Here is a 5,614-nt window from a genome sequence, read left to right as displayed (position 1 = left end):
TTAAAAGTGAACAGGCACAGCCAATTACATCCCACTATCACTGTATTTCACCAGTAGAGCAGTTAATTGGTGACACCATCAGGCTAACTTCATAAAGCACAAGTGAGTGTCTCACAATCGTGCCTGTCTTCCAGACACTGTCAGTGAGTAATGTATTATTATAGCATGTCCCAAATTTCCATTGTCTTCATTTTCCTGTGCCCTCTTCACAAGCTGAAATAAGTATTTAAGCCCCTCCACTCTATTTACAGGATTCTTGCAAAATGAAATCACTAAATGTTTTGAAAGCTATAGCCTATGCCCCAAATTTCCTTTAAAATCTTTTCTTCTGAAGCGTGCATTTCTCTGCTAAATATAAGGCTTCTGTCTACCCTCTCGCTAGTGAAAATGCATTCATGTGTTTCCCTGGACAAAACACCTAAAAAAGTTGTATGGGATTCTGCTAGACAAAAAGAGATGGAACCCAATCCCACATTAGGGCAAATCTGTACTTCTGCAGCATAGCAAAAATGAGCTTAGTCCCAGCTTCAGGTGATTGTCCACAAATACTTTGGTTGCACAGTGTAGCAGCCTTCTCCCTGCTGCTGGTGAAACGAACATGATGAAAGAAAAATAAGATGGCATGCCGGACTCTGGCCATCACCAGCTGCCAGTACAGTAGTGCAGCTTGTAGGCTTTGTATTTATTCTTGGAAAAGTTCATAGTGGGGCAAGATAAAGGAGTTCGATTACAGCACCACTGTACCTTCGCAGTCGCCTTCTTCAGCAGCGCCCAGCACTGCAGGCTAACAGCTAAGGGACTAGCCCATGATTTTTAAAGTATCGGATGTTTAGCCTGGAGAAGAGGAGGCTGAGGGTAGATCTTATCACCACCTACAACTACCTGAAGGGAGGTTGTAGAGAGGTGGGCGATGGTCTCTTCAGCCAGGTGACAGAAGATAGAACAAGAGAAAATGGGATGAAGCTGTTCCAGGGCAGGTTTAGATTGGATATTAGAAAAAAATGTTTTACTGAAAGAGTTGTCAGGGCCTGGAACAGACTGCCCAGGGAGGTGGTTGTGTCACCATCCCTGGATGTGTTCAAAAAAAGGGTAGATGAGGTACTTAGGGATATGGTTTAGCATAGGATGGGAATGGTTGGACTCGATGATCTTCAAAGGTCTCTTCCAACCTTGTGATTCAGTGATTCTGTGATCCAACCCATAAATTCCCAGGCATGACTGCAAGTACGTTAACTGAAAGCATGTTCAAGGTTGAGGGCAGTTTCTGTGGAAGCTGAGGATGACAGTGTTCAGATGATGGCTGTTGTGTTCAGATGATGTCAGTTATTTTCAGATAAAGTCAGCAGGTCAATGACACACTGAGCAGAAGGAGGACGCAGGAATCTCAGGGGTTTCTGACAGCGTCAATCACCTACTTCATCTTCCAGTTAGGCTGTCGGAGCCAAATTCATCACTGCTCCAAATGCAGCTGAAGCCGGCAGCTTCCACATATAGGGACTTGCTTCCCGCATTCAGCCCACCAAAACCAGGACAGGACGGTACAAAGCTTTATTCCCCATTTCCCCTCACACTCACCGTTGGCACTTAGGCCGCACCGCCCTAAATCACAGGGAAAAAAACATTTATGCAGTGTCAGGCTACCGTAGTGCCTTTCCCATATGGCCTTGTAGTGCCACCTTCAGACCAAACCATGACATGCCCCACCACTCTGTCAAGTCACAGCCCACACCCCACTTTCAGCTCTACTCTGACGCCAGCCAGATGCCCTCAGCCCGCGGTGGAGGTGGATCCAAAACATGGCCCAACTTCAGATCCAGACTGGCCTTTCTTTCCCTACAAGGCAGCAAAGGAAAACAGAAGGGTCTGGCCGCTTGTGATGCTAGGTCATGAAAAGCCATGTCCAAATCTTCAAAGTCCTAGAAGTTCGGTTATTTTAGTTTGGAAAAAAGCTTTCACAGAATGCCCAGGTCCCGAATATGGCTCCAAGGAGATCTTGTGGGTCCTCTTCCGTTCCTAAGGTGTCAGGTGACAATATTGTGGTATACTGGCTAGTAAAAACTAGTAAAAAATTAGATTAGTGTCGTGGTTTTACCCTGGCTGAGAGCTGAGATCCACGCAGCTGTCTGCTCTTTAAAGGAAAAGAGCAGGGGGAGAAGAGGGGCAGGGGGGGTGGGGGTGGGGGGTGAGGCAAGGAAAGGGAAAAGGAAGGGGCAAATAACAACCCCAAAACCAAGAAACCAAAAGCCCGTGGGTTGGGATAAGGATAGTTTACTAAAATAGCAGAAAGATAAAATGTAACAATGCTAACAGGACTTTAGAGCAGAAAAACCTATGAAACTGTTGATACACAATGCAGTTTCTCACTGAACTCACAGCTCAGGCCGTGCCACCCAGAGCCGTCCCGGAACCCGATCGTACCCCAAAAACCGTGTGTCCTGGAGCCGCCCCTTCTCCTCCTCCCATCAGCCCCCCGTTATACTGAGCATGATGTAATTGGCATGGAATACTCTCTTTGGCCAGTTTGGGTCACCTGTCCTGGCTTCGCCCCTCCTTTCTCATGAGTAGAGAAATACGAAGAGCTGAGAAAGTCCTTGACTGTCTGACAGCAACTAAAAACATCAGGGTGTTATCAGCACTGCTTCCATTTTAACTCTCAAACACAGCATTCCATCCGCTGCTACAAAAGAAGTTAACTCCATCCTGACCAAAACCAGGACAATTAGCAATATTAGAGAAACCTCAACATGACCTTCTGGGCAGCAATTTCACAACCACAACCAATTATAGGCACAATCATTGCAGTGAAACTAATGCAGGAAACAAATGATAGTATTTAGATCTGCAGATATAATTTGGCATAATATACCTATTTTTATATGACCCAGAAGTTTCTAGCAGGTGTAAACAACAGAAACCATAAATCAGAAGAAAAATTAAACATTTGGCTTTTGGCTTTCTTCACCCTCATACTCGAGATGGGCACCAATGAGGTCAGTTCTAGCTATCTGTTTTTTGCTTACTCCAAAAGAATGATCTTATTGATATGATCCTTATATTCTCAAATCACTGAGGTATCAGCAATATATTTTATAACCCAATGTAATCTTTCTTTGTTATTTCTGAATTTTTGCCCTTTATTCTAATTTCTTCTCTAGAGCAGATATACTGAAACACAAAATCCTATTAGTGTCTCAAGTTCTCCCACCTTTGCTTTACCATTCTTCCAACACACACCCCCCCTTCCTCTTCAGTATTACTAATAGCTTTTGTAGAGAGCTTTACCTTTTTAAGGAACTTTATTGGCATGTGCATGTAAACAAGCCGAGAGTGGCTGGAGGCGGAGTGTGGCATTAGGACAGTGACATATTTATCAGATGCAACCTCCATATAGGCCAGCTCATCTTGCAAGACACACATCATAAAAACAAGATCTGAAAAGACTCTTAGGCTAAAGTACTGTATATACAGTGCAAGAAGTCCAAATCTTAATGTTCTCTTATTGACACTAGTAAAATCCGTCAACTGTGTTAACCAATCTTTGGGGATTTTCTGTCAAAAAATTTTTGGGGTGGAGTTTTGTTTTGGTTTTTTTTGTTTGTTTGCTTTTTGGGTGTTTCTTGTAAAAGCAAAAATAACCAGCATCTATCAGGGATTCAGTGACATTAGACCAAACTTTTTAAGGCGTTGCCTCCGCCTCAAAATGTACCATTGGGGGAGTGAGGGGTGTGAGGCGTGACAGCTTTCAGCCACAAAGTTCTGGTCCATGACAAACTGGGATGCAGCTCATGTGAAGGCACCACACCCCAGCTTCCTCCAGCGTCATGGAGAGCAGATACCCCAGAGACATGGTCACATGTCATGTTTAATGATAACTTTGGGAACCTGTGTATATAACCTCTAATTACTGCTGATAGTCTGAGCTCATTAAGTAGTTGGTTCTTTGAAAACTGCAGCAAGTTTCTTTGTCAATATGTATCCACCACATCAAGAATAATGAGCAGATTCTCTGAGGGGTTCTTGGTACTGGCTCAATGGGCATTGTTTCCCTGATTAGAGATAGGAACTTAAAAGCTGACCTTTGACCAGCAATACCCGGGGTAAGGAAGTAGCTGGGACAGGCAGAGATGGGATTTTCCTACAGCCTGGGACATGATGGAGAAGTGGGAAGAATGGGAAGTCATGAGCAACAAGATTAAAAAGCCAGAAATAACAAAAAGAGGAATTTTTAAAAGGACTGTCAGAAAGACAAATGCAGAGGACACACAGAAGTGTTGTTTGGGAAGGGAAAAGATGGACAGGGGAACTCTGTAGGGCCTGGAACATCTCCCCTACAAGGAAAGGCTGAATGAACTGGAGCTGCTTGGCCTTGAGAAAAGACTGAGAGGGGATCTGATTAATGTTTATAAATATCTAAAGTGTGGGACACAAGGGGAAATGGCCAGCCCTTTTCAGCAGTCTGTGGAGACAGGACAAGGGGCAATGGCCTCAAGTTGGAGCATAGGAAGTTCTGCACCAATATGTGGAAGAACTTTTTCACAGTGAGGGTGACAGAGCCCTGGGACAGGCTGCACAGGGCAGTTGTGGAGTCTCCTCTGGAGATATTCAAGACCCATCTGGACGCCTACATGTGTGATCTGTTCTAGGGAGCCTCCTTTGTCAGGGGGTTTAGACCCAATAATCTCTGGAAGTCCCTTCCAACCCCTAAAATTCTGTAATTCTGTGACCTCTTAGTGCCCCTCGCTGCCAGAGTAACCAGAATTACCAGGGAGTTAGTAAAAGAGACAATAACATAAATCAAGAGCTAGTGCATTCAGGCAGTTTATTCAACAGTCTGACTTTCCTTGGGGTTTATCTTGGAGGTAAGAAAAGCAATGGTGAAGTCAGAAGCTGGGCGGGGGGGGGGGGGGGAGGGGAGAAGCGGGAACCACCACCAAACAAAACCCAACCACATCCCCGCCCCTCATCATACACACACCGCGTCCCTTACAGAGATTCACAGCAAAAGGCTCAGCCCCGCTCTCTCAGAGGTGCGGTTCGCCATTGCGGGGGCACAGCGGGGTGCGGCTCTCAGGAGGAGCCGCCCGGTGCCTGCTCTCCAGCGGGAAAGCCGACGGCAGATTGGGGACGGGTGCCAGACCCGAGGGACCACTCCTCCCCAGGGCGGCCGGGCAGGAGCGCCGCGCTCCCACCACCGCCTCGCAGGACGAGCGGCGGGGACCACTCAGAGCCACACCTGCACCAAGCGGCAGTCAGCGCGGGCGCCGGACCGGCAGCGGGCCCGCCCGGCTGGAGGGGCGGTTTGCCAAGCACGACACGGCCGCTGCGGCCGCTACCGCCGCCTCACGGCTCAGCCCCACCCTGGCCGGAAGGCGGCGGGATGTGACGCAGGCCGCGCTCGCGCCCCTACCCCGACAGCTCCGCGGCCCCGCACGTGCGCCTTGTTTTGGTGGCGGCCATTGGCGGGGGGGGCGGGGTCGCCGGCCGACGGCGCCTGCGCAGAGAGGCGGGGCTTGTACCGCCCGCCCACACCTCCCCTCCAACCGCCGCCGCCGGAGGGTGAGGCGGCTGGTTGCGCGTGCGCGGCCGTTGGCGGCGGGGCTGAGCCGGGCCGGGG

This window comes from Gallinula chloropus, assembly GCF_964237585.1.
Source record: "Gallinula chloropus genome assembly, chromosome: 3".
In the NCBI taxonomy this organism is placed as follows: domain Eukaryota; kingdom Metazoa; phylum Chordata; class Aves; order Gruiformes; family Rallidae; genus Gallinula; species Gallinula chloropus.
The sequence above is the reverse complement of the archived record's forward strand: the minus strand, read 5'-3'. Positions refer to the sequence as shown.